A 21842-nucleotide genomic window follows, 5' to 3' on the forward strand; every position below is an offset into this window, starting at 1 on the left:
GCACAAAAGTATCCCAGAGGTGCAGCTCAAAATACCCACATTGCTCTCGTGTGTCACTCCCTCTCTTTCCATTAATGCAAAATGACTCACAGGCTTGAAAAGGCAAACATTGATCAAAAGACCGAAGAGTGATTTACTGGTGCAGGATGGGACAAGATGTTGTTTTAGCCCAACAAACAGTAACTACATTTAGAGGTATTGCCAAGGGAGTCCGAGGCGGTGCTTGCTTACTAAATTGGGTAAAATGCAGGGATTTCACCAAATGCAAATGACAATGAACAATATGTATGACTCAATATATCCGCTATGCTTTCAATGTGCAGTCAGAGGGTGGTATAGCTGACCTTTTAAAGTGATGCTTTTCAAACCACATTGTTATGATTATCAAAGTGTTCATTTTAGAGTACAATATTTGGACCCACTCCTGTTAATTTTCTTGTGTATCATTTGAAGGCTGTTTTCCCCTCTGTTTATAAGAAAAGGACTTCCAGGCAACCCCTAGAGTGTCATACATTTATTTCTATGTCTAATCCGAGAGCGAAACTTGCCATCAGTTCTCCGAGGCTTGACACACACCTCTGGAGTACTTCAAGTCACATATGGAATTAGCTAAAATAAGTTGGATGGTAATTTTGTGAGACCTTCCTGTGTGCCAGAAATAGTCTTCAAGAACAATGTAGGGCAAGAAATATTCTCTGCTCTTTAGCCTCAGCTTCCTCCTATCTAAAAGCTGTCAGTGGCATCTCTGGCTGTGCAGAGCAGATCCCAGAATGGCTGCGGGGTGATTCCCATTTTGCAGTACTGTAAGGGAAAGAAAAGAATCTGGCATCATATTTGTAAATTGAAGTGTAGAAAAGTCTAAAAAAAGTAAAACAGTCGCAGCTCATAGTCAGCCCAAGGCCAGCAGGCAGACTGGAACAAGGCCCCAGCAAATCCAAGAGAGGCAGTTTTGCTGGGATGCATTTCCTCTCCGTCCTCCATCAGCCAAGCCAAAAACTTAACAGGAAAAAAATAAAAAGGAAGCCGTACAGAGCAATTTGGCTGCACAACTGGCTGCACTTATCACAGATAAATAGCCTGGGCCCAGCTTCTCCATGGTGTGAGGACTCAGTGCAGTGCTCAGGGGCTGGGTGAGACGCTGGGAAGCAGTGATGGCCACCACCCTGCTTCCCGCTGCTCATCCCTGAGCAGTCACACCTCCGGCCTGAGGGGTCTGGCACAGGCTGGGCCCACCACAGTTAAAGCACAGCTTTCCTGGAGCATGAGCTGTGATGCTCAGATACCCTATCAGGTGAAGAGTTAAGTACTAAAAAATAGCAGAATTTTGTATCAGGTCGAGGATGCCTTATTTTGATCATGGAGGTCAGACACAGACATGGGAATTCCCCCAAGCTGGTTTATTTGCAGATTTGTTCAGACAGTTTCTTTTTTTTTTTTTTTTTCTTTTTTTTTTGGTAACAAATCAGCCTGTTTTTTATAATAATCTCATCTTGAAACTTGAGAGGAAGGGAATGTATGGGTGAGCAGCTAATATCAGTGAGTTCTGGAAACTCCCTTTTTATGGTCGCTCTCATTTAGCAGCTGTTATGATACTTTCATTGCATTAAAAACTTACTTTACAAGACTGACAATAAATTAACTTCATCTCTTCCAGTAAAACTAGCTTCAGATCACAATAAGTTTGAAAAAAGAACTACTAAATAATATTAATATACAGACAACAGGGCTTTGGTCTAATATATCATGAAAAAATAAAGCATCAAAGGTGTTACGATTGACGAAGGCAAAGCTATTTTTCTTTACCGATATTCCCCTGGTTCAAATACTATTTTAAGAGTGTATATGTAGGATCTACTGACTCGTAGATGCAAACATCGGTTTAAAATTAATTTGAAAATATCTCTTTATATGAAGCAATATATTTACTGATTTAAATCATACCCATCTGGACATGTTTATCAAAATCAATCCTTGTCTACTATAAGCCATTTGCTGCCATTGCCACCCACTGGCCAGGGACAAACAACCATCCTGTTACTGACCCAGATCAACAAATATCCTGATTAAACAGACACATCTTGCTACATATCCAACTGCTTCCTCTAAGCATCTTGCCTTTAACACAAAATCTGGCCAGCTTTGTACAAAATGTATTTACTGTTTTTATCTTTAAAACATGAATCATAGTCTGGGAAGGAGGGGGCAGGGGGAGCCTGTTCTGCAGAACATGAACTCTGATCTATAGTTTCATCCTTCTGTCATCTCTTTAAATGTAATATCTAAAAACTGAAGGGTGTCATCCTTTTATGTTTCTGTAAGATGAGACACAGTTTTGGTAATGTGTAGTAAAATAATGAAACCGAATTAGAGACTGTAGGGAGCCATTTCTCTCACATAAGGGTCAGCATATATGGTAATACTTTGGATTAAGTACAAAATTACTACAGGACTGTAATAACTAACCTTGTTAATCTTTTCTCATTTTCTTAAGAGTAGATCAAAAAGAAATACAACAATCACAGCTTAATATTTGAATCCTTCTCTGCTTTAATCAGAGCCCTTTATATACTGTGATTGTGGGTGTTATTTTGTCCTAATATTACTAACAATTTTATTAATCGTGTCTGTTGTTGATTGGTTTACCACTTTCCTTCACAAATGATTTCAGGGTCCAATATTTAGGCCTTTTTTGGAAAACTGATACAAAAATTATTATTCTTAAAGGAGCTGCTCTTCCCTTAGGTACTCATGAACAAAAGCTAAACCAGGCCCTTGGACTTCTCTTGCCTGTGCCTTTCGGTACCATACCAGGTTCATACCACCAATGCTGAGACAGCCTTCTCTACAAACGAAAGGCAAAGAAAGGCGATAATGTTTTGTTCTCTGCATCATTAGTAAGGGGGAAGGAGGAGAAGAACTTAGCAGAACAACTGCATCTTTTGTTTTTAGGTTCTCTGGAACAATTCTGCCAGGCAGCGCATTTTCCCTCTGTTTCATTTGTCTTTGTTATTTTCCTATCTAATTAAAATTCTGCAGTGCCGTCATGAAATTGTTGTCCATTTAAGGTCACAAACAGCTTCTGTCCTAATGAAATATGAATTGCATTAGTTAATTGAATTGTGCACTTATTGTGTGTTGTGAATGGACTGAGCACACTTATATTCTTAACATATACTGAGCATTTTATCAGTTTAGGCAGTGTGTAGACATAGAAAATGCTGCTATCATTCTTTGCATCATAATTGGGAGATTTAATTGGCAATAGATGGAGCTAAGAAGAGTTTGTGAAGAACAAGAACTCTAAGATCTCACACAGGCATCTGCTAGCCGGGTTGAGATCGGCTCTTCAGTGGTCTGGGGTCAGGGCACAGTACCAAGCGGAAAACTCGAATAAACCCTTATTATGCACGGTGTCTCTGTGATGTCTGTCAAGATAGGAAGAACCAAGGGGGAGTAACAAAACATCTGTGGCCTTCTGCAGCAGGAGGCTTTCTGGGTTAAATGAACCTTGTAATTGAAACCCTCAGTGCACGGTCCAGACCGTTCTCTTCCAGGGTCTGCCCAGTCTCTGTGCAGATACTACCCCCATACCCCTGGTAACACAACAAGCTGAGCTCTGGGGTCCTTTTCACAGCTGGGAGGTGATTTCTTTGAACGGTGGGAAGACTCACTTTAGGATGTTGAGGACCTGATCAAAGTCAAATGAAAGCATGGGAACTCTTTCCATTGACCTCGGGGCTGTGGATGAAGCAGGTGCTTACAGGAAGTGTAGGCTCTGGCACTGAGCCTTTACAACATGGATGTTTTGCATCGGTAACCACTCAGTGGTGGACTCTACTAATGAACCAGAGTATTTTAGAGGATGGTCGTTAGCTGGGAAAACAGTAACAGAATACTGGATTCCATTTCCTTGCACAGGTCTTGATTTTTCACTTAGTTCTTCAGACTGCTCAGCATCGTACATACACACACATGTATTGTTGTGTGTCTATATATATACACATACATATGTGTAATATGCATATGTATATACATTTACACATATGTATATCTCCAGTATGTAGGCATTAGATTTATTTCCAGGGAAAAGTATCTTTGGATTCTGCATAATACTTCTGTAATATAGTAAATCTGAATATAGTATCTTCCAGATATCCTTGAGCTTGACAGGCATGGAGAGATGCCTTTTGTTCTGTCAAATAGTGCCTCCCTTAGCTTGAAATGGTACTTCATTCAACAGTAGGCTGAAAGGAAAGATAAGCAGTGTTCAGGTTGAAGAGTTGTTGAGAAATTTCTTCTTGTTGTTGTTATTTTCCACTCAAAAACTGAGGAGATATGCACATAGAAGTTTCTTTTACTATAGCAAAATAATGCGGGAATATAAAACCACTTAAGATAAACACAGCTAAAAAATGACTTGCCACAATACACAATTCACAAAGGGAAATACCATGACCGTTTTTACAAGAGAAACAGAGAGAAGAGTGTCTGTGCTTGATCTCAGCATGGACACCCCATTTGTGGGGACTTCCCAGCTCTGCACACACGCAGAGGCACTTGTCATTTCCCACTGTGGGTGATCCTCCACAGCTGCTGTAGCACTCACCTTCCAGGAACACTTCTCCATGGGCCCCAGACAAGCACTTTGTACCACCACCTACAGATGATACACCGAGATACAAAGATTAAATGAGGGATTCTGGTTCAGGTAGGTAGGCAAGGACTTTCCCCTGTATGCTTGATAGACGGGAAGAGAGGTTTCATCGGAGGGCAATGTGGGAATAGCCACATTATATGGCTGTTTCTCTGCATCACCTGGAAGAGTTCCTTTCTCAGTCATTGTAATTACTGAACCTAAGGGGATCTGCCTCTGGGTGTAGTTGTTGCATTACAGAAGTGCTTCAAGCAGATGAGTTTCCTGCACTCCCCAACTGTCCCGAGAGTCTCATACCTGCTTAAACTTCTGACTGAGGAGTTTCCCACCTAGTGCTCATATCACTTGGTTCTTTCCTCTCTCTCTCTCTCTCTCTCTCTCTCTCTCTCTCTCTGAATTTATTGCATTGGCCTCAGTACCGAGAGCTGTAGCTGAGCAACTGATGAATATCCTTGCCCGCATGAAAGGGTTCAGGAGGTGATTAAGAAGGGGTGGGTGTCTGTAATGGTTTGGTGAAGTCCTGACAGATTCACAGGCAGTGGGCAAATGACTGAGAGCGAAAGTGGTGGGATGGGGCGTGAAGGGTGATTGGCAGTGGTTGCTTAGTGGTCTGAAAAGGGGTGAGTGAAAGTACTTGGGGGAGGGCTGATGGTGGGAAAGACACTACTGTGTTACCCCGTGGCACACTACAGATGAACAAGCTGTATTCTCTTCTGTGAAGCAGTTTTAAAAGACTTGATGTCATTAAAAGTGCTCACGTACGTCTGTCTAAATTATATAATATAGTGCTGCATAATTAAGCAGGGGAGGAAATGAAAGAGATTCAAGGAAGGCTGAAAAATAAAAATAAACTGAGGAGTCCTCTAGGGAGAGAGAGAAGAAGCAAAGACTGATAAACTCCTGCAGACTGATGTGATTTTGCTGTCTTCTGTAGCACCATCATGTGAAGGGAGACAGTCTGTGTCCCTGCTCCTACGGGTGGCCTTCCATGAGGACACCTGTGCTCAGCCTGCCCCTCTGTCCCTGGCTCCAGCCACAGGATCCAGTTGCCCATCTATGGTGTGGTGAATCCTTTTCTGCCCCAGCACCATCAGCGACACTTATGTGGCCACTTCTAGCATTCCCTCCATCCTCAAACAGAGCGGGAATGCAGGGGTGGTCCTCAGAGCAGCCGGGAAGAGCGTCCTCCCCTGCTGTGATTAATTCAGTTAAAAACCCATGACTGACCCGTCACAGTGTCTGTGGCTGGACAAAGGAGTGAAGGCGGCCCTACGTAAACAGTAGCATTTTATACCCTGGCACATGGTTAAATTCTGTATTGTTGCCAGGGTTTTTTTGCTTTATTTTCAGTTAAGTAAGGAACAGAACTATCTTTTTTTTCTTTTTTTTTTTTTTTTAAACACAGCCTCTTCCCTTTATGTTACTGTCATTATATGTTGAATTATTATTCCTTTCATTTGGATAAAGCACATGAACAAAACCTAAATTTTGTTCTGTTCACTTTTTAGTTTTCATTAAATAGTTTATGAAAATGTTCCTACTAAGATTAAAGAATTTGCACATTCTTAAAATTTGGACTTCTTTTCTCAATCTTTCATTATGCCTTGCATTTAACTTACAGCATTTTTTTAATATTAAACAATCCCATTAATTTTGCAGATAAAAAGACATACTGGAATTTTTTTCTTAAGTTAAAGATGCTATGTTGCTTGTATAGAATTCTTTTTCAAATTTCTTTACAGTTCTTACTTTAGGAATCCATAGATTTTGTCTCAATCAAAGTCTTTTTGTTTGATGAACATGAAAAAAATAGAAGGATATCTTTATAAACACAAAAGGACACAAAAATCTCCTGCTCAGCTAACACATAATTATTTAAAATTGTCCATCTTTACTGGCATCATGATCAATCTACCACAGACTGTGTCCGTGTCTGTGCCTGCGCGGGGCACCACCTGCTTCAAATGAAGGCAAAGAAATGCCCAAGAGGTAGATTCAGGATCATGTCATCTCCCACCCTTCCCCCTGTCTTGTATGGTCCTTTTGAAGTTCTCACACTAATCCCAAAAATCAGAGATTTATTTAATCCTTCAAACAAAATCCTTTCATTATAATTATTATAATAATAACAACTATTATTGCTATTATTGTTATTGCCACCATTATTATTACTACTACTATCCCTATTATTTTGGACCGTTAACAGCTTTTGTTTACTGTAGAAATATTTACTTATTCTTTGAAGCTCACTAAACTCTTGTCTCAGCATTCTGTAGCAATTATCTAATTTAAATACTTTATATAATAAGATGGTCTAATTGAGGATGGCAGGCAAAAGTATGCTGTCTTACCAGCTTTGAATTTTCTGTCCTTCCTTATGTTATTGAAATTCCTCTATTTCTTGCTTGCATGATGAGGACCGGGAGTGCTGAATATCCATCTGCACATTCTCTCTCCCTGTCACTCACTGACTCCTTGTTCAGTTAGATGGCTACATTCCCAAATGGCTTGTTCCAGTGCTCTCCCTATTGAAAAGTTTCCTGTGTTCTTATAGTCTTATTGCTCTACTCTCATCCCTGTCAAATAAAGAGTGCAGAAAGTTCAAACACAATTTTTAGAATAGATTTCTTAAATCCCAACAGCATTAAGAAATTATTATCAGTGCAATGATTATTAATGCATAATATTAAAATTTTAGAAATGGGATCAGGAATATAACTGATTTTCCCTGTCCCCCTCCAGACTGTAGCTTTGTAGTGTATCTCTCGGCCCAAGATTTCCAATACTTGTCATGTGCCTAACTTCAGGCCACCAAGGCAGGAGGTCCCCACTGCGAAGCTCAGTCTACTCAGGTGTCTACTCATGTGTTTAGGAATCTAACTTGAAAGCATATTTTTTCAAGATTTAGGTGAGTGGGATACATTGCAGTGACAACGAGAAGGAACTCACGTGGGCTTTACAGTACTGACAGTTGTTTGCCCAGCCAAAAGGCAAACATTTTATTACCATAAGCAAGTAGATAAAAAGACAGTAACTCTTATTTTGATTATGGAACTGGTTAAAATATCTTACCTTAAGGACCCTTGATCTGACACAGCTTCTGCTTCTCTACTTTCAAATATTCTGAAGTCCCACAAATGTCTGTGACAAATTGAGGAAGCTCAGAAGCTGAAAGGTCATCTGGGAGGGGAAGGGTGGCTCTCAGGCATGAACTGGCCAAGGCTTTGCTTCAAGAAGCCAGTCCCCCTATGGCTGCAGACTGGGGGGTCAGATCATCCTTCTCTGGCAGACAATGCGACTCTTTGCAACTAAAGCTGGCTTTTGCCACTGGTCAGAATGAGACTGGTGAGGCAAACAGCCCCAGTTGTCCCCAGGAACACGGTCATGACGAGCATGAGCTCAGCAAGCTTCTTCATTTCAGCCAAAACCATGAGGCACTGGATGAACTTTTCTTACCAGTAAGTAAGAGAAATTGTCTGGGAAGTAACATCATTTGGCTAGACAGAAAACGCTGGTCCAAGACAGGGCAAATGGCTTTGACTCAGCTGTTCCCAGTTTCATATGCAAGTCTGATGAAGCAGTGAGGTCTGTGCCAGTTCTCAGTGTGGCCAGAACAGAATGTGCAAAAAGGTGTTTTAGTTTGTTAGATAGACAGTACAGTAATTGAGTGAAGGAGAGCCTAGAAAATGGAGAGGACCAGAACAGAAGTAGATCCTGCAAATAAGCCAGAAGTTATGAGCGTCTGGGGAACATATTAGTCAGATATGTCTATTAAAGACATCTGTATATATGGCAGCGTCTTGTGAATTCAGAGAACATGATGCCAATTACAACCATTGGAGAGTCGTAATTTTGGTAAATGTATAAAAGGGAATTCAGGAAAACTGGGAAGGTATCAGAAAAGGAGTTGAATAGCATAACTATTTAGACAACTGTAACAAGCTTAAAAGCAAAAGAACAATCAGAGCATTTTGCCATGGAGGATGATTTTAATAGCAGGGTGGTAGGGAAATGTAGTAGAAAAACAAAATTATCTACTTACAAACTGTTCAGGAAAGAAAGACTGGGCCGCGGAGGCAGAGGAAATACTCCTGTGTACAAGGATAACATGAACATTATTTAGCTGAACTGTAAGTGGGAAGGGCTGTGCAACTGAATCTCTGAAGACAAATAAATGAATGCTAAAGAAGAAATTCCAAAGCATTTTTACAACTTTTGAAAAGTAAAGACATTAGCAGGTCTTTGTTGCTAATATCCAGCTTAAGAAAAGGAAACAGAATGAGCATTGTTGAACTCAAAAGAATTGTTAACAGATTTGTGGTAATGGGGACTTGGGCTACTCCCCTAAGCCTGACCAAATAAATCAGGAGGCACACAAATTAGAAGAGCAATTTTCTTAACACTTGACACAACACTATCTTGAAAAAGTGAGAGACAGAAGGAAGAAAGTACTCTTAACTCGGGTATTAATCACAAACTGATTGTAGCTAACTCACTGAGTACTAACGCTGAGGTGTACCAGAAACCTAATTTGGGATGGCACTTCAGGGATCGAACTTTCACCTCTTTGAGGTGATGCTCTTTTTGTTTTCTTTAACCTCTGTGACATAAATATGTATTTTAACATGTAAAAATTCAACAAAGAGCAACTTCATCTTCTTCCTCCTAAATCTACTCTTAAAAATTCACCAATAAGTAATAAGGTACAGCTTTATAAGATGCTCCTCCTCCCGGGAGTGTGAAAGCCTTCAGAGAACTTCTCACATGGCTCAGCTGCTACCAGCTCCTTGATAAATCATACAGGTGTGCCGTGCCTTCCACACAGGAGGTTTTTGCATGCAGGTCTCCAGCTGTACAGTGCCCAGGTATCCCTGCTTTCTGAGCATGGTTTTGTGTTCACTTCGCAGCAAACCTGGCATAACTGGTGTTGGACTGAGCCTTATTTTAAGCATTCCTACCCGACCCCTGCTTGCTTCTAGAGGAACACCACCTCAGCTTGGGTTTCTTCGAGTCACAAACTGGGTCTTGAGCTGTCATTGAGTACTAGTCAGGGCTAGTCTCGCTGCAGGTTGCCGCTGTGTCACAGCACAACCTTGAAGAGTCCCTCTGGCACAGTGCCTGTGGTGACTTGGCTATTACATCCACCTAGGCTACGCTCAGCGTTGTAGCAGCCAACTGCAGTTAAAACCTGCTGGGACCACGGCTCAAGCATGATTAGCTGGCACAATGACAATCATGTATTTGTCTCCACTAACTTGTGCTCCATAGACAGGAATAAGCAATATACCATCAAGGAAAGACATAACTTGTGTATGGACAAATGCTTTGTGGAAACTCTGCGAGGCAACACTGAATGCCTGAAAGTGAATAGTGAGAAGAGAAGTAATGAAGGAACTAAGGTTAAACAGCAGAGAAAGAAGGGATCACACAAGAAATGGCAGAAGAAGCACGCACCAGAAGGAAAGCAACTACATGAACAAAGCATATAAAAAGCCCTCAATGTGTAGAAGGAATGCAAATTCAGAGGTACAATTTTGAAGTGAACACAGATGGCAAAATTAGACTGAAACCAACATACAAGGTCAGGTCAGTGTGAGAAGAGAATCTCTGTCCCTATCATGGTTCTTACATGTGTAGAAGGGCCATTTGGATGGGACAGAAAACCTTGGGCAAAAAGAATGCAAAGCAGATGTGTGTTGTTTTCCAATCAAAAGCCATCTATAACCTGTTCTTGAATATGTCTTTTTCTTCAAGCATAGTACATGGCAGTACATTATGGCATTAGTACATGACGGTATCACTGGTGACACTGAGAACACTGGCCTGTAATGAATCAAAAGAGTTGTTTCTTCTTTAACTAATTTGAACCTTTAATCTTCTTGCTTGTATGAATTCTTCTTTCTTTAGGTCAAAGTATTTAATAGGCTCAAGAAATAAATAAGGAAATAAATACCACAAATGCCATGGGGAACATTGAAATTAAAGTTTTCTAATGGTCAAATCAACTTAATGCTGTGATTACCAGCTCATTTCAGCTTCTTTCCCTCACCCTCCTCCCCCCAACTCTGTGGCTAAAGCTGTGGGAGTAAATAGCCTAAAAAAAGGAAGGTGCTTTGGTTTTCTTTTAGTTTCTTGATGCTTGTGTTACTCTAGGTGGGTGTTGAGGGTCTTTGTATTTTAATTGCTCTCACTGTGGACATAAAGGAACTTTAACAACACAAATATGAAAAATAGCCCAAAACATTGATCTGCATATTCTTCCCTATGTTTCATGCCCAGTTTGCACTCTACTGTGTGCCCCTGTTGCTGATGTATCTGACTTTTTTTATGGATGTAAATTATACTGGTGCAAACCCTTCTGTAGACAAAATCTTGCTGATACAACTGTCTCCCAGCAGCGCAACCTATTTCAGTTAATGAGTCAGAATACATTTTGATATCAGTATAAATGGTTCCTCCTGGGGGGAGGATTGCTTCTTTACTGTTAAAAGTATAGATAAGTTCTGAACTTTTCCCTTACTTGTTATTAAATCAATCAAACCCATATCTATTATTTCTCATTCAGAAAAAATACACTTTTTTTCATCTTTTTGACTGCTGGTCCCTGTCTGTGTTCTTGCTTCAAACCTATGGTCATCAGAAAAGGGTATATCTAAAATCTTCTTGAAAGCAGAAATTTTGTTTCAAGTGATGGTGACTGCAGGATCAAACACCTCCAATCCTAAAAGAGAAAGAAACAAAACTGACTCAAAAGTTTGAAGCTAACAAATGGTTTGTAGCTAGCTGAGAGACTTGTATTTAATATTGAGGAAGCAATGACTTTCGGGTCTCCAGTGGAGCATCTCCTAACCAGACAGACAGGCACACAACGAAATGAAGTCTTAATGCTGAGAACTTCTTGAGAACACTACAATAACATTCTGGCAGGCTGGGCTCCCTTGGCTCATGCACTCACTGCAATTTGAATGTCTCTTTCAGTTTAGCATGATGCTTGGCAAATTTCCCAACCTTACATTATCTGGGAAAGGAAGACAGGAGAAGCTGGTACATTCAGCTAATCTTTGAGGAAGCTTCTTTGCAGTTCGCTTGTAGCAAAAGTGTGGGCTGAAAGAGTGTAGAAGTGTCAGGACTGCAGCATAGCTAACTTGAAAAGGGTTTATCTGCCTTGCATCCAGGCATCAAGATGCTCAGATACCACAGCAATGTGTGTGGTATAAGAACCTAGATAGAAGATGATTAGATAGCAAATCAGACAGAATTTTGCATGTGATATCCTGAGTTTGTCTAAACTTATAGCAGCAACAGTTAATTATAGGAGGTTATGAAGGCAGCTTCTGGGTGGGTTTATGACACTTATACATTGGATTCTAGCCATAAAAAGCCAGCTGAGAGTTACCACTGTGGCAGAAAGCCCCTATTGTTGCAAAACTGATGGAAACCATCTTCGGGCCTTCCCACTTCAGGCTAGGAGCAGCAGATATTGGTGATGGAAAATCTAGGGGGAGAAGAAGCCTTTTGGCAGCAATGGCAGAACTCCAAGGAAGAGAGCGTCGAGATGTGCAAGGGACATCACCCGAAGAGGGACAGAAGCGGGAGGTGGTTGCACACAGGAGTTACTTGTGGTCATCCTCTAGATGATTGCTGTACCTGCTTACAGATCTAGTGCCTCTCCTTCCACCACACATGAATTCCTCAGCCCTTGTAATCACTTCCTCTGGCTCTTAAGCAAGGGCAGCTCTTTAATTGCAGATTAATGTGTTAATGAAATTCTTGAGGCTACGTTGAAGTGACTGGGCAGGAGAGACTGCTGCTTTCAGCAGCAGCTGCTGGCACAAGAGTCACAGCTCACGCTGCTCTATGGGGAAGGCAATGCCGTAAGCAGGAGCAGGATCCATCATTTTTTCTCCGGTACTGCCTCGGGGCACATCTACATGGCAGTGCGCAGCGCTGCACGGGGATTCTGGAGCTGCCTTTGAGCAGTAGTTGTGCTAGTTTTACAGCAGGAATATTCAGTCTGCCTGAAGTGCTATTCTAATATACCCACAGTGTTTGCACCGCTATCCCGGACCCTGAGGTAGCTTGATGAGTGCAAGGTGAGCTCTCTCTTATCCTCTGTAGAACTGTGCTCTGCTGTGTGCTCCCACCTGCTCTTAGAAGTATTAAAAAAATAAATTATGACATTTATGAAGGACTTTATATCAATTTTGATCTCTGGTTTCTGATCTGTGGGGTCTTATTTATTTTAGAAATTGAGGAAGCTTTCAAGGCCGATTTCATAGGTGATGCTTTTTTGTTTCCTTGGCTGACAGTCCTGGTTTTGTTTTATATTCTTTCCTCTGAGTATCTGAAATTTTGCATGAAATTTCCAACTTGCAAACGCCAACACATGGAGTAATTACCAATCTTTCCTGCCTAAGTTAACATTCTCCTTCCTTGTGCTCTTAGTTCAAGGTCACAATGATAGAATTTAATCCTTCATGAATTTTCATCCGACTTGCTGTCCACAAAAATTGTTGATTAAAAGATCCAATTTCCACTGGCATTCTCCCTTTCAAAGGATGTCAACAGGAAATATAAATGTGCAGCCCTTTGTGAATGATCTGCAAGGACATGCAGGCTTATGAAAAAAAAAAAGCAGCAGTTAGCTAAATCCTTTTATTTTCTGTTTTGAATGACTGGCCATAGGAATGCGGGCTAAGCTGTATTTCAGCTGTTCCCAAGGATGTGTATGTGTAACTTGTTGATAGTGGTTGGTACATCAGGCTCCAATGACAGCTACGTGACCACTCCGATGATCACTGTCCTGTAGCAGAACCAGCCCCTGCCTCCCCTCAAGAACACCAGGCATGAAAGAAAACAAAGAGGGATCTGTTTATTCAGAGGACTGGCACTCGTACCTCCTGCTTTTTACTGAGAAAAGAGAGATCCTAGGTCATTTCAGCTCTCGCTTTATTCTCCCAGCAACCATTAGGTTGTAAGGAACTGCATGACTTGCTCCAGCAATTGATGTGAATTTCTGATACCTGGGAGAGCTGAGACTTTTGCCATACAGGGCCTGTGGGGAATCTGATTGATAGGAGCAAAACTCAACACCCAGAACCAGCTTACTTCATTGGGAGCTACCCATTACCAACAAAAAGAAAGGAAAGCCCACCACAGTCTTAAAGCTTAAGCATTATGTTTTTAAAATCTCAGCAGTGTCCAAGGTATATGTCTTTCACAGTAAAAATTACTTGGAGTGTGCTGTGAATGCACAGACACAGATCAGTGCTGAACATCTGGTTAAAATAAATTACAGTCTTATTTTGCAAATAAAAATTCCTAGGGTCTACATGACAAAGTCTGGCCAGCACAACTATCTCATGGGGAAAAAATCACATCCCTAGCCTACAAAGATAGCTATTTTGGCATGATTCCCTTCCCCACTATGTAGACTTACATAGACTTAGACCAGAGAGGAGTCCTTTTGCCAGTGTAACTCACATTGTTTGGGAGGTACTTCAACCATGCTGGCAGGCTGCTGCAGCTGGTATAAGCCATGTTTCCATCAAGGAATATGGCCAGAACAGTGACACCAGCAAAGCCCCTGAAATACTTAAAGAATAGCATTTTTTCTCCTGCTGGCAGTGTCCAATATTTTTCAGTTTTAGAGCTTTCTGCTAAAAGGAAATATGCAGAATTTGTGCCCTTTCTTATATGATCAAGACATTATTTCTTGTTACAGAAGAATTAAAGTATACATATGGATAGGAGGTGTGTTGCCTTCCAACATCCTGGTGGTACTTCCTTTGAATGGGAGAAGATCCCAGTTCTCTTGCAGGATGTCTGTTACATGTTTTGGTGTTGGTTTTGGTGGTCAAGAGGCAGAGATGATTTGCCTTTTATTAAATCTTCATATTTTGGTTTTGTTGGGTGGCATTTAAATAAATCTATTGGTCATAGTTAATGAATTACAACTGTGTATGCAAATAAATTTGAGCTGTTTTGAATAGCAAAACAACGTCCTTTACTCTGTGACTTGGCTTGTATTCTTACACTCTTACTGGTCCTTTTTTTTTTCAAGTGGTCCTTGTTAGCTCTTACCTGATAACATTTACCAAAGAACTTTCTGGATTAACCCAAAAACTGAAGATTTACCAGCCCACTTTAACCCCTACGAGTTCCCCCATCTATAAGGCAAGTAATGCATAAAGCTGTCTTGGCTTAAAATTTCAGCTTTTTTGACAACAGTTTTCACCTGTCCCACTTCGTTCATTTTGTTCAAATTTCTAATTGCCTCAGTCTATGCAGACTCTGCTCATTTCTTTCCCTGCTCATTCACCCTTAGTTTCTCTACCAGAGAAACATTTTTGTGCAAGTGGTGAACAGGACAGAAAAGACTAAAAGTTGGGCGAGGGAAGGCATCCATTTAAAAACAAGCTCTTCTGAGCAGAGAACTTCCCCTTATTTTAATTTCCCATTATCACTTAGCTGTGAATTGATGAGAACATGGAGCGAGACACCAAGAGGCCCCATTCTCATGTACACTACATTGGAAGGGGAGAATTTTCAGCGTTCCATCAGACTGCCAGGACCTATCTGCCTCCCACAGCTCCTGGTGGGAGGGCTGACTTAGGAAATGGCAAAAGACAGAAATGACCAAAAAATGCTGCCTCTTCTCTGCCTCAAATAAGGCTTTTTCAGGTGAGCAGAAATGGTCTCAGCTGCTAATGAGGTGTAGGCTGCCAAAGAAAACACATGGGCAAATTCGTATTTTCCAGGTGGCTGGTGGTAGAAATGTAACTGTCCCTTGAAGTCTACAGCATGGCCTTTTTTTGCACTTACTCATTAAATTGCGGATTTATCGTGAGGTTACTTTAGCGTAATGCTAGCTGTGTTGTCTCACTGGCCCTGTAAATCAGTTGCTTGTCACAAGATTTATGAAAAAAAAAGTGCCTGCATCGAATCACACGAGGATTGGGTGGCACTTCTGCATGGCCTCTTGCTGCTGGAGCACCATGGAGCACCACGGAACACCATGGAACAGCCAGGCCACCACTCCAGCTCTGTGCTACTCTTGCTCAATGCTGAGCACGAGTTTGTCAAGCTGAAGGAGTTTGGATCAGAACTGAGTGTTGAAACAACAAACATGAGATGGAGCATATCCCTGAGGGATGTTAAAACAAGCAGCAGAAAAACGCATGACTGGTCCCTCGTGGTGCAGTTGATGGGACAACCTGCTCAGACCAGTCAGATTTCACCCATCTGGTTCACACGTGCACTCAGCCTTTTCTGGCCAAGGCCACCCTGAGCCAGGTCCCTCCCCAGGCTGACAGCTTTGCCACCTTGCTGCCTCTCTCTGCCTCCGCTCATAACTGTGCCTTGAGCCTGGCACCGCTGGATGCGCTTGTAAAATGAAAGCCTCCATGGCCTGGAGGACAAACACTGTGCCACAGCACCCTGAGCACTTCTACAAGCAGTTACTTTCATTTCCCATTTCCCAGGCGGTTACGTGATTTAACTCTTCTGCGGCAGCCCAAGAGCAGCCCGGGCAGCTGAAGCAGACAGGGAATATAATGGGGGATGTGTTCACATTTCCCTCTACTGTCAGTGCAGCACCCACTGTAGACAAATCTTCAGAGTTGCACTTTTAAATTAGCTGGGTTATTTGCAGGATAAGGGCACTCATATTGAAAGCCAGTCAGAAACATGACAGAGAATTTAAGTACGATTTAGAGAAAAACAGGCCTGCATTGACACTCAAGTTCCATTTTGTCATTTTTTTTTAAGCCATTCTGAAGATTTGACAGGGGTCTTAATGCATCCAGCCTCTTTTTGGAGGATGCTGGTACAAGAGCGACGTTACAGTGTGAGATGAGTCTCCCCAGCAGCTCTGTGACACTTGCTCTCTCCTTCAAAGGGATTCACAAATCCACAAATGGATGTCACTAAATTTACTGTTGCAGGGGAATGTAAACTCTTTAGACTAGGTTTGATAATTTGGGGAAGAATATGGTCCACTAATGATTTGGTTGTAGTGCAACTGAGATTCATGTGTAGGGACACATTTGTTTTCTAGGAAGAACAGTTTCTAGCACTCTATTTAAGTAAGATACCTTCAGAAAATTAAATAAAGCAGCAAATAGTTTGAGTAGGACTATCAACCTACAAAAGATCTCAAAATTGTGAAGGATCAAATAGAGCAGCTTTGACTGAGTTGTTTGAACACAGTACTTTGTCTAGAAGGCCTTCTTGCCTTCTTTTTCTCATAATTGCTAATAGTGCTTCCTCAGAAGTGGCACCCATCAAATACCACCAGCTAGCTGCTGCGGTGACATTACAGCTGTTATCCTAATGCCAGAAATACCTCATTTTATAGTGTGGGCCTTTCCAGGAATAAGAGAACGAGGCAGCCTCCATTAGGTCTGGGCTTTTGCATATTGCAGAACCACGTCTAAATGAATTAAATAGAGATGCCAAGACTAAATTACTGAAACAGTTCTCATGCTGACTTGGTTTGACAAGAATGTGGCCTAGTCTGAACACCGGCTGGATTTCCATCCAAGCTGAGTGATCAACACCTTACAAATCCTGTGTTTAAAGATGTGGCTTGACTATTCCTCAAAGCCTGGATTTACCCTTCATCCCGCAGGGGTCTGGAGAAAACCCACCTGCCAGCAGGGTCACTCTTTAGGAGCACAGACAGGAGGACTAGTCATCACCATTACTGTAACTACTCACATTTATGTATTTCTAAGCCTATGCATCATTTTCATGAGCAAACCTAACCACAGTCAGTCCTTGCTCCTTAGATGTCTCCATCTGACTGACATGTTCAGTCAGTCATGCAAATACTATTTCCACTAATGCCAGTTCACAGAGCCTTACAGTGAGAGTCCCAAAATCACAGGCTCACTGATGCAGGAATTTATACAAATAATATAAAGGACAAGGAACAAAGAAGTTAGGCAAGACTACTGTGATGAAAACAAGTTTTGTTCAAAGTCGGACACCTCAGACAACACCGGAGAAACAAAATTAAAAAGTGTATGCAGCCAGCATCCAATACATCAGCTGCAGACCTTAGACTGTGTCGGGTCTTGCAGAAACAGAGAATACAAAACAGAATAATAGAATCATAGCAGGTTGGACAAGATCTCTAACATCATTAAGTCCAACCATTAATCTAGCCCTGCTGTGTTCACCACTGAACTGTGTCTCCAAAATAGAACCAATTTCTACCATGAGCAAAGGTGAAGGGGGCAAGAAAAAACCCCAGATGGAAATCAGTTCAGGGGTTCATGTGCCAAAGCCACTCCCCAGGCAGGTTCTTTTTCCATGATCAGCAGGGCTTGCGTGGTGACACCTTCTTTTCCTTCCCATTATAATTTGTTAATGTGCACCTGGCAGGACTACCAGCATGTTGGCACTCCCAGGTGTAAAAGGATATCGGCCTCTCTAAAGATACGGACCTTGTGAAACACCACACCTCAGCACAGCACAGCACAGCACAGCCAGTGGCTGAGCCGCCCTTATTTGTACTCACGACTTAGGCTTGCATAAAAGACTCATAAACTCTTTGGGAAAAGAACAGCTACACATTTGTCTACTTTTTGTGTTCCAAGAACTTTTCTTGTTAGCTGCAAGATGACATTTTAATGAGGTTTCACGGCATAGAAAACATGGGACGATTTAACCAGCTCTGTCCACCCCCTCCCTCCCTCCCTCACTCCCCAAACTCTTTCTGAAATGAGTTACCATGCAGGAACAAAAGCTTTTATGAGAATTTATGTCATTCGTGTGGAGGCAGGGGGTGAGGTAAAGTCATTCAGCTGCCAAACCTTGGCATCAGAGTGTGTGCCATTCCCTCTCCTGCCCCATAGTGGGTGGCAAAGTGGCCTTGTTCAGACCTATGCAAGTTTCTTCAAAAGTCGGGGACTAGTGAGGGTTTGTTTGTTTGTTTGTTTTGGAGTCACAGAGAGGGCAGCGTAAAATAGCTGCGAGGCAATTCCCGTACAGTAAAATGGAAGTCTCTCTGGCTCTTCATTCAATACAATGTGGCTCAAGAGGATATCCTGCCAAACCAATGATAACGAGGGAAATAAAGTCACTTCCTCACCAGCTGTTTGATTCAGGTAGAAAAAGGAAGCGTTTACTTCCTCATGTTCGCTCTCCCTGCCGCCCCCTCGGTCAGAAATGCCAGGCAGAAATTGCCTTCTCCCTCCACATTTAGGGTAAGGAGCTGTCAGATCCATAATGCTTCTCTGGACTCAGCCTGTGGGCAGCACGTCCTCCTCTGTGGCCGAGGAGCTGTGCCTTGCCTCTCGGGCCGGGGTGCAAGCTGAGCTGTGAAAGGACCAAGGCTGAACAAAATTGGCTCATTCCACAAGCAAAGAATTCCCATGTAATTAAAGATGACATTTGTTTCTTGGATCAGAGCTGCCGAATTTGGGCCAGCAGAAGAGCGGGATAATGTGATCTCTTTGTTTTGAGGCTGCCCTGATTCAGTGCACTATTACACCTCCTAATCCTCCCAGAGTGACAAACTTCACTTCTGTCCTGGGCTCCCTGCAAATCCCTGGAACTCTGGCCAGGAACACACTCTGTCCTCCCTATATATAGTCCAGTGGGCAAGAAGGCAGTGAGGGGTGCCCTTGGGGCAATCCTCATGGCTTCCAGTCAAAGCAGGCAAGGTGAAGCAGGCATCTCGGGGGCTTTGGTGCCTAAGAGGAGCTCCGGCAGACCATCTTTCCCTTCTCCACTGCCACCTTTCTTGCTTCACAGAAACGGTCAACACAAATTTGCACAGTAAACCAGCAACAGACTGATTTGACTTAATAAAAGCTTCTTAGGAAATGGCTTTTTAAAAAGTTACAGAACTGAATGAAGAGTTCTTTTCCATATAATTTTTAACGGCCCTGATATAATTTTACATCCAGGATATAACTTCCCATTAAATTTTGAAGGTCTTAAAAGCAAGGTCTGCAACGATTTTCTTTCCAATTGAGTAAGACTTCCAGAAAGGTTGACCAAGCCAGAACTTGCCTCAGTCTATTTGCCAAGGGGACCCTTGCTTTCATTATAAGGAGTGCTTTTCAAAGGACACCAAGTGTTTCAAACAATTTTCCTAATCTTATTTATTTTAGCAGAGATTCTCTTATTTTAAACAGAGCAGTTTAGGTGACAAAAATCCAGTGACAAATACATGAGTTTACAGAAGACAAAACCTTATGAAAGGTTAAAATTCTGTTTAGGGTTCTCTTTGTGCTAAAATAGTTTTCAGCAGCGGGTCATACTTCCCTCCTCCCACCCCCCTTGTTTTAGTACATAAAATGGACATGTGTTTATTTAAAACAGGTTTGAAACTTAAACAAATAGTGACAGGCTGTTCAAACAAGCTTCGGAAATAGGCCTAATCAGAATGTTTGAGAAGGGGAGGGGGAACGATCATAAAGAGCTACTTGTAATATATAGTACAGACACCATTAGGTTGGGTTCATGTTATTGTTGTAATAATCTCGGACAAAAAAGTACTGCATGCTGCACATTTTTTGTTAACATTCCTCTTTTGAGCCATAGGTTGTGCCATATTTTTGTCTGGTGTCCAAGTTTTGCTGTTCTCTTCCGTCCATCTCAATACCCAGTACCAGAAGCTCTATGGAATCATTGGAAATGGTCTCACAGAAAAACTAGGAGAAATGTTCCTAAACTGGGATAGAAGGGAGGCACAAAGTACGCTCATTTTGATATTGATACTGTGTATGCATCAACTGTCATGAATATACAGAAGTGAGACCTTCCCCACAGAAAGAAAACCTTAACATTTAAATGTTTTCACATGACTTGCGTTTCCATGAGGTTTTTTTTTTTTTCATTTCCTCTCTTTTCCACCCATAATAATATCACCAAGTGTTGAACTTTACCCTTGCTGTATTTTTATAAAGCCCGATCTTGAACTCCCTATACAGAGAAGGCTCCCATGGAAGTCAGTGAGTCTGTACTGGCGACAACAGGATTTAGCCCAGTCTGTAACATTTTAGGATATTGTGTTACTTCATAGCCTTAAGGAGAAATAAAAGCAGCTTTCCAAAGAGCTGCACAGCAAACTGAGTGCGCTTTTTCAGCTCTGCAACAGCACAGCAGAATATTAAGGCCAGAGTTTGCAAATGTCTATGTCAAAAAACAGGCAGCTAAGCAAAAGTTGCCAATTTCTCTCTGAAATGAGGAGTTTGTATTAAAACATTCCATCCTCCCCACAAAAGGTTAAGCTGCTTTCACTTAAGAATATACCTTTGGAAATCCAAGTTGGAAAATGATTGCCTAAAGGAACAAGCGTTGAGAAATAGCAAGAGGCAGACGTGTTTTCACGTCACTCGGTTGGCCAGAGCCTGTGGCTGTTCTGCTATCAAGCCTCACCTACTTACATCCACTCTGACCTACAACATGCACCAATATTACTTAATGTAATAACACATTTTGGAAGCAAATATCTATTATTTATTTGAATCTCGCTCAGCGTCTAGTGAATAGAAGTCAAAATATTAAAAATCCTTACACGCCCTCTCGTGGTAAAACCACAAACGCGGCTCTTCTGACAATAACTAGAGATGCCTGATGAGGGAAGCTAATTTAACTACAAAATTTTATTGTCATTAACTTGGTTGGAAGGTTTACATCAATAATGGACATCTTTCTCTCCTCAGTTCCTGCTGTAAACCATAACAATATATGCATGCATTATTAGGAGACAGATATGCATTATTAGAAGACAGGTTAACTCCTAGCATAATAACATTGCAAAACAGCTAAAGGCACTATAACTTTAATAGAGAATGTGAACTTCTACCAAAAATGGGAAGTCTTAGGGTAATAAAAGTAGAGACAGAAACTATCACGTTAGATAGCTGTTTCATGGGCTTATTGCAATAGCTTGGGAGCAAACCTTAATTGGCAGCACAGTAAAAGAGTTGCCATAAATGATGCTATCAGTTTTGTCACATTTTTAAAGTCATTCAGCTTGGCTATTTACTGCTTTCGTGCCAAACAGTATGATTTATCTGTCTCTGAGGAATGCCCTGAAGCATCATGCTCGTTAGGAATTGCAGCCTGAAAGAAAGGCATTACGTGCAGAGTATCACCAATCCAGTCATTTGTCCAGTCAAATCCCACTGTATTTATGAGTCACTAAAACTTTATCTTTGCTACTTAA

The 21842-nt window shown here is 41.6% G+C and overlaps 1 protein-coding gene across 2 annotated transcripts in view; it reads left to right on the forward strand.

The window, feature by feature from the left end:
• The window catches only part of BCL2 (BCL2 apoptosis regulator), a 96790-nt gene that overhangs the window by 69574 nt on the left and 5374 nt on the right, over positions 1-21842 (forward strand). The window lies entirely within an intron of this gene.

This window comes from Motacilla alba, chromosome 2 (genome assembly GCF_015832195.1).
Source record: "Motacilla alba alba isolate MOTALB_02 chromosome 2, Motacilla_alba_V1.0_pri, whole genome shotgun sequence".
NCBI lineage: Eukaryota > Metazoa > Chordata > Aves > Passeriformes > Motacillidae > Motacilla > Motacilla alba.